The sequence below is a fragment of the Gekko japonicus genome, unplaced genomic scaffold (genome assembly GCF_001447785.1).
Source record: "Gekko japonicus isolate JY-2015 unplaced genomic scaffold, Gekko_japonicus_V1.1 scaffold603, whole genome shotgun sequence".
Classification (NCBI taxonomy): Eukaryota; Metazoa; Chordata; class Lepidosauria; order Squamata; family Gekkonidae; genus Gekko; species Gekko japonicus.
This window is the reverse complement of record NW_015169192.1, coordinates 806,747-815,105: the sequence shown is the minus strand read 5'-3', so window position 1 is coordinate 815,105 and position 8,359 is coordinate 806,747.

Here is an 8,359-nt window from a genome sequence, read left to right as displayed (position 1 = left end):
AATTCTGCTTTAAAAAGCTGGGAGCCAGCCAGCAGCTTTCTTGGAGCTGCCCAAAGATCAACATGAAAACAACTAAATGGCACATTGGACCTGGAGACCTACTATTAATCTCTTGGCTTAAAAAACCTTGAAATTGTAGGTAGCACTGTTTTTCTCCCTCTTGCAGGACAAAAAGTAACTTGGGAATGTCTGATTCAGAAAATGGTGCAGGTGGGGGAAAAGCTAAACAGTCATATTCCCAGAACTGCTGTTGCAATTGGCAATTCCCCCCCAGCTTCATTTCAGTGGGTTGTGGTTTTTTTAAAAGATCAGCTGTACATCAGAAAAATGGGTAGTTTAGCCCCTTCTGCTGCTTAGATTGGAACAAGAGGGTTGCATCCAGCCTGTGTTTCCATCCTGGTTGTAGTCCAGGTTGATGGCATGTTGAACCTTTAATTTCCCTCAAAGTCTTTATCACATTAAAAAGTTCTGTTCTAAAACCCATTAGTTTAGTACAAGCCAAGAACCCCCCATGGATTTCCACTTAAAAGATATCTAGCAGTCTGTACCTTTCAGACTTAGTAAGGCTGCTTGTATTCCAAGAGATAGCGTCATTCTCTGCAAAGCAGAATGCAAATTCCTGGATATTTTTGTTTGGGGTAGGAATTAAGTTTGTTTTTTGCAGCCCTGCCAGCTGGGATCCTTTTTGAGTTGATGATGTTAGGGATTGAACCTGGAACCCTGTGCAGAGGAAATGTTCAATTCTACCACTTCGCTAAGGCCTCATCATCCTGGTTGGATGATGTTGGATCAGGCCAATGGCCCGTCCAGTCTAACACTCTGTGTCACACAGTGGCCAAAACCGAAGTGTCATCAGGAGGTCCACCAGCAGGGCCAGAACTCCAGAAGCCTTCCCACCGTTGCCTCCCAAACACCAAGAATACAGAGCATCACTGCCCCAGACATAGTGTTCCATCTATACATCGTGGCTAATAGCCACTGATTGACCTCTGCTCCATAGGTTTGTCCAGTCCCCTCTTGAAGCTGTCTGTTGTGCTTGTAGCCACCACCACTTCCTGCAGCAGTGAATTCCATGAGTTAATTACTCTTTGGGTAAACAAGTACTCCAGGCCAAACTGGATTGGGGCCAGAGTACTGGGGCAGAGGGGTGGTGGTTAGCTTTTGGACTTTCTCAAGAGAAATCCTTCCAAGCAGCTATTAAATCTGATAGGAAAAAGGGAAATGTATCGCACCTGTCTTTTCTAGGTGGAAAAGCAGTTGGAGGTGTGTGATTTTTCTCAGAAGAATTAACCTCCTTCTCTTGCTGCTGTGATCCCGATCCAGCTCCCCCCCCAAAGCTGCTTAAAAAAAATAATTTACACATCAGATGGTTGTAGTTCGTTCCTCAGAAAGCACCCCAAGAAAGCATACAGTGGCATGATATTTTGAAGGCCAACAGTGCACCTTGAGGGGGGGACAGTGTGCCCCTTGCTACTCGCCTGGGTACACTTAGCCTGCCAGGGAATCAGAGGGGCATCGCACAGGAGTCAGGTAGTTTACCAACATCCACATTCAAGTGCTCCCTCTTCTAAAGCCCCTGAGCCTGGTCTCTAAATCAGTCTCTTGAACTTCTGACCTGCTTAAGCAAGCCTGCCCCCCTCCCTCACCAGTTAAAACAATGAGATTAGCATCTGGCTAGTATGCTTGCCTGCAGCACTAATTGCATTTGGATGCCCCTGCTTGACAGCAGACTCTTTTTTGGGACATCTTTCCCCAAAGGATCAATCCATCCCACTTTTTTAATTGGCAGAGTGCAGACAACAAGGACCAAAGCATTAACTTGTGGCTGTGTCGGGTTGTCCACATAAGGACCAAACAGCTGAGAGCCAAAGCTGCAAGGTGAGCAGGAAGCAAAGCAGTGTCTTGGGAGCAGCGGATGGCGGAGGAGTGCCATTTGTGTGGGGCCCATCACAGGCATCCTCCTCTATTAGCCCCGAAGGAGGTGAGCAGCTGGCCAAGGCATCTTTTGCATGGGGGCCAAGCAGTGACCTGTTGTGTACCACAGGAATGGCGCAGTGCAAGCCTTCAATCACCCCTTGGTAGGTCAGTATCCAAGTGGCAAACCACAGCATCCCACAGTCACACTCCCAGGGGTTGTGGGACAAGAAGACGTATCTCAGCTTGGGTAGTTCCACGAACAGGCGGCTGGAGAGATGGGTCAGGTTATTTCTGTTTAAATGAAGGAAGCTCAGTTCCTTCAAGGGTGAGAAAGCAGCATCTGCAATGAACACAATGTGATTGTTGTTCAGGTACAGTTTCCTCAGGCTGCGCAAGCCGTAAAAGGAGCAGTTGATCCTGGTGAATCTGTTTGCCTCCAGGCGTATGGTCTTGAGCTGAGCTAATCCACTGAAAAGCTGGTTAGGCAAATCAGAGAGATGATTGTGCCCTAAATTTAACACACAGAGCCGGTCTAGTTGGAAGAAGGCATTGTAATGGATGGTCCAGATTCGATTCTTGCGGAGGTTCAAGTCCTCCAGAGCTCTCATGGCCTTCAAGGAGTCTCTGCCGATCGCTTCGATGTGATTCTTCTCCAGAGTCAGCTTCGTGAGACTGGTCAGGCTTTGGAACGCTTGTGGGATATAGCGGATGTTGTTGGCGGTCAGGTCGAGCCCTTCCAGAGAGGGCAAGTGGGAGAACACGAACGGGTGGATCTCAAAGAGGTTGCAGTGGGATAAGTCCAAGCTGATGAGGTTGTCTAGGCCTTGGAAGGTGTTGGCATGAAGGTAGGTCAGCCTGGGCCCTCAGGTTGCAGAGGGACTTAAATGCACCTGGGTACAAGAAAGTTAGATTGTTGTAATCCAGCCAGAGGCTACTCAGGAAGGTGAGGTTGCCGAAGGCATCGGTAGCCAAGATGCGCAAAAAATTATTGGACAGGTTCAGTGAGATGGTAGAAGCTATGATGTCTCTTGGGAGGCTTCTGAGTCCAGCTCTGCCACAGTAAATAATTGCATCAGAAGAACATTTACACATGGGCGGGCATGCCGAGGGACCTGTGCCCAGCCCAAACCTTAGAGGACCAGCAAAAAGAGAAAGGAAAAATAAGAACAGCATGTTCTTGGCATAGGCTGAAGAGCATCAACAATGCCGTGCAGTTCTTTTGAAAGACAGTGGATGGAGAATGGACCCCGTGAGAACAATGAGGTTTCCTACAGAAAGGAAATGAACTCAAGGAAGCTTAAGGCTGCCGTCAGGGATAAAGTTCTTAGTCAAATGAGAGACAACATGTTGTGAGGAGCAAGGCTGGATGCTGGTGAGGATCATCGAGGAGGAGAGGGTTACACAGCTGTATAAACGTAGGAAAAACCAGGGTACATGGTGTTCTGGGACACTTAAAATACAAAGTTGAGTCTAATAATTGAGAAGGAGTGACAGCTTTGCTAGTGCCAGCATTAAAGGCCATTGCACAAAAATGGGAAAAAACTGCATTCTTCCTTCTTTGGACAAGCTATTTAAGTTCTGGGGTACTGCATTTATGATTACATCGGCCACTACTGCATGGATACTAGAAGGAAGTCGAACACATAATTGGTTTATTAGAAACTTTATTGTTGAAGTTCTGGAATTATGAGATAACAAAATAATGCAGATCTATCTGACTTATTAAAGTGTTTATGATTGAAAAGACACTAGCTGGTTAATACAATAAACAAAATATGAATTTTTAAAAATTAAGAAAAGCGAGGCCAAAGTTTGCATTTATTTAAGCTGCTGAAAAAGAGACAAATACAGTTCTGTTTATAGGTCTCTGTACACTGAGTCAGTAACAATCTCCTTCACCCAAGCCAATTGCCTATCACTGAAGGATTCCCCTACCCCACCCCATCTAAGTTTGTACACTTCATTAAACTGCTTTTGACCCATTTCTGTAACCTGCATGGGATTCTGGCTCAGCTAAGGCAGCTAGTTGGTGGGGTTACCAACCTCCAGGTGGGGCCTGGAGTTCTCCTAGAATTCCAATCGGTTTCCAAATATCAGTTTTTCTGAAGGAATGGGCAGCTTTGGAGGGCAGACTCTATGGTACTACAGACTCCAAACTACAGAGATCAGTTCCCCTGGAGAAAATAATAGCTTCAGAGGGTGAACTCTATGGTATCACATACCACTGCTGAGATCTCTCCCCTCCCCAGTCTGTGCCCCCAAATTTCCCAGAATTTTCAGTCTTTCAACCTTTAGGTGACAGCTGAAGACAATTTTATTTAGGATCACATTTGAGTAATTGACTGGCAGCCCTAAATTGTAGTTTTACATTGTGGTTTTTTATGTTTTCTATTTTATGTAATTTATCTATTATAAGCTACCTTGAGTTCTGTAAAGGCAACTAATAAAAATGTTAAAGAAATAAATCATAGAATCATAGAGTTGGAAGGGGCCATACAGACCATCTAGTCCAACCCCCTGCCCAATGCAGGACCAGCCTGAAGCATCTCTGACAAATACTCTTCTTGAAAGCTGTCAGTGAAGGGGAGCTAACCACCTCTCTAGGCAGCTGATTCCACCTTTGAACCACTCTGACCATGAACAAGTTTTTCCTAATATCCAGCCGATACCTTTCTGCATGTAATTTAAACCCGTTGCTTCAGGTCCTATCCTCTGCTGCCAACTGGAACAGCTCCTTGCCCTCCTCCAAATGACAGCCTTTCAAATATTTAAAGAGAGCAATCATGTCCCCCCTCAGTCTCCTCTTCTCCAAACTAAACATTCCCAAGGCCCTTAGCCTTTCCTCGTAGGGTTCAGTCTCCAGACCCCTGATCATCCTCGTCGCTCTCTTTTGCACCCTCTCGATTTTGGCCACATCCTTTTTGAAGTGAGGCCTCCAGAACTGCACACAGAACTGTCCCAGCCCAGAGCTGGCATCCCCACTTGAGCCTTACCCTTATGCTTCTGTATCTTTGCTCTTTGAGAATCAGAGTGTTCTCCAGGACACAGTTTCCCTAGCAGAAGGTTGTTGACCCTGAGACAAATTAGAATTGCCCCAGTTCCCACTTGATCAAAAACAGACTTCCTTTTACTATTATGCGATGCTAACTCTGTCAGGCCCAGCATATTATACTAGTAATTAGCACATGCACACACACACTCCAGCTAAATGTGTGGGTCTTAAGAGCAAAGAGCCTTGCTGGATAAGGCCAAGGGTCCATCTATTGGATAAGGCCAAGGGTCCTGTTTCCAGCAGTGACCAGTTTGCTGCTCCCAGGAAGTCAGGGCGGATTGGCCATTATGGCCACCGAGACTTTTCCCTGTGGCCTGCCCAGCAACATGAGTCAGGCCAGCCCATTAGGGTTACCAATTCTGGCTTGGGAGATTGCTGGAGATTTGGGAGTGGAGCCTGGGAGACCTGGGGTTTGGGAGTGGGAGGGACCTCAGTGAGGTCTAATGCCATGGAGTCCACTCAGCTGTTTTTTTTTACAGCTGCTGAAAAACTGGTCTCTGTAGTCTGGAGAGGAGCTGTAATTCTGAGAAGTCTCCAGGCTCCACATGGAGGTTGGCGTCAACCCTAAGCCCAGTGGCAAGAAGGGCAATGCCCAGCCAAGTTGAGGTAGAGTGGGGCTGGTTGGACAGGCATGAGGATGCCATGAAAAACAGGTTGCTTGCCTGTAACTGGTGATCTTCGAGTGGTCATCTGTGCATTCACACCCATGGGATCTAGTGCTCACGCGCTGGATCGATCGGTGCTGTAGCAAGCTCTTTTAACGGATTTTTGCGCCCAGTCCCTCGGGCATGCGCAGGAACCCCACCGCGCATGCCCAGAGGGGTGGGCGCGGACATCCCGCCAGTTCCTTCAAACCGCCGCAAATCAACCCCTATTAAAAATGTAGAAGCTGACAGCAGCGGGGAAGGCGGGTGGGTGGTGTAATGCACAGATGACCACTCGAAGATCACCAGTTACAGGTAAGCAACCTGTTTATCTTCGATGTGGTCTCTGTGCTTCACACCCATGGGAGATTAGCGAACAGTGGCCTACCTGGAGGAGGGTGCTGGCAGGTCCTTTACTGCGTAGCCGAAGATAGAATGTGACCTCCCATGCTGGTATTGGTGTTTGTACAGACGTCTAGGGCGTAGTGCCTGATGAAGGTGTTAGGCGTGGCCCACGTAGCGGCTTTGCAAATGTCCATCAGTGGCACTCCCTGGAGGGAAGGCAGTGGAAGTCGCGACAGCCCTGGTAGAATGAGCCCTGATAGGGCCAGGCAATGGCTGTTTGGCGATCAGGTAACATAGACGGATGAGACCCACAATCCATTTTGACAGGCGCTGAGCCGTGATGCGAGTGCCCAGCCGTGCTGACACGTAAGAGACAAACAGTTGTGAGTCTCGTCTAGTTGGGTGTGTTCTATTGAGGTAGAACAGGAGAGCCCACTTCACATCTAAAGTGTGTAATAGTTTGTCTTCCGGTGATGTTGGATTTGGGAAAAAATCAGGGAAGAAGACCTCCGCCTGCAGGTGGAACTCTGACACCACCTTCGGCAGGAAGGAGATGTCCGGGATGAGGCGGACTCCGTTCGGCAAAAATGACAGGTAAGGTGTATCATGCCGGAAAGCCAATATTTCTCCGACTCGTCTAGCCGATGTGACAGAAATTAAAAAGGCCATTTTCCATGCTAGAAGTTTGAGGTCGCATGTTGCAAGCGGCTCAAAGGGCTTCCTCGTGAGCTGGCGGAGAACTAGAGGAAGGTCCCAGGGAGCGACTGGAGTTTTGACAGTAGGATAGAGATGCAATAAACCTTTTAAAAATGTTTTGAAATCAGGAAAACAAAGTGCATCTGTCACCTGGAACATGGTAGGCCGAAAGAGGGCCAAAAAAACTCTCAACGATGAATGGGAACGTCCCGAGTCAGCTAGGGAGAGGAGGAACTGGAAAACTCTTTTGAGACCCACTGAGGTGGCTTGAGGGGCGTCATCACCTAGGAAAGAACAGAACCTTCGCCATTTATAATTGTAGGACTTCCGCGTAGTAGGTTTCCTGGAATTCAAGAGAACGTTCGCTACACGGGTGGAGAAGTCGGTGACATTATTCTCCATGCCATCAGTTTCAATTGTGGTATGTCGTGATGTACGAGGGGGGTCGGAGAGGAGGAGGAGGTCCTGAGCCAGAGGGAATTGATGATATATCCCTTCTGATAACTCGAGGACTGTTGAAAACCAAGGTTGTCTTGGCCACCATGGGGTTATTAAGATGCAGTCCACGGCGTCTCTGAGTATTTTGCGGACCACTCTCAGAAGCAGAGGTAAGGGAGGGAACAGGTAAAGAAGTCCCGAGGACCAAGGGTAAAGGAGACCGTCTCCGAGAGTTTGTGGGTCCCTGCCTCCTCGACTGCAGAACAGAGGACACTTTTTGTTGTTTTTGGTGGCAAAGACATCGACTTGGGGAGCTCCCCACTTGTGGAAGAGTGGGAGGAGGTATGCTGGGTTCATCCCCCACTCGTGAAGGCTGAGTCCTGCTCGACTTAGATGGTCTGCCTGCACGTTCATGTGTCCGGGAATGTGAGTGGCTTTTGGTGGCAAAGACATCGACTTGGGGAGCTCCCCACTTGTGGAAGAGTGGGAGGAGGTATGCTGGGTTCATCCCCCACTCGTGAAGGCTGAGTCCTGCTCGACTTAGATGGTCTGCCTGCACGTTCATGTGTCCGGGAATGTGAGTGGCGATGAGGAAAATGTTGTTGGTGATGCAAAGCTCCCACAACTGAATGGCAAGGTTGCAGAGGCGTAGGGAAACAGTGCCTCCCTGTCTGTTGACATAAGAAAGCGCTGTGGTGTTGTCCGTGGGGACTGTGACACATTTTCCCTTGATTAAAGGTAGGAAGCTGGTGACAGCGTGTTGTATAGCCAGGAGTTCTAGGAACTTTATGTGTCGCTTCCTCTTCTGCATGTCCCATTTGTCTCCAACAGAAAGGCCCATGGAGTACGCACCCCATCCTGTCAGGGAAGCATCCGTCGTTATGGTGACTTCGGGTGACGGAGGGGGGAAGGGTGCTCCCTGGAAAATATTCAAAGGGACAGTCCACCAAAGTAACGAGTCCCGTATGCTGGGAAGAGGGGATAGGAGGATGGTGTGTGCGTTTTTTGACAGGTCGTAGTTGCAGATAAACCAGAGCTGTAAAGGACGCATTTTGAGTCTGGCAAAGACAAGAACAGACGTAGTTGCAGCCATCAGGCCAAGCAGCCTCTGAATTTGGAAGGCAGTGACAGAGGATTGTGTACGGACGGTGGTGGCTAAGAAAATGATATCTGCCGCTCTGTCGTGTGGCAGGTAAGCCATGCATGTCTTGGAATCCAGTATAGCGCCGATGTACTGTATTCTCTGGACCGGGCACAATTGAGACTT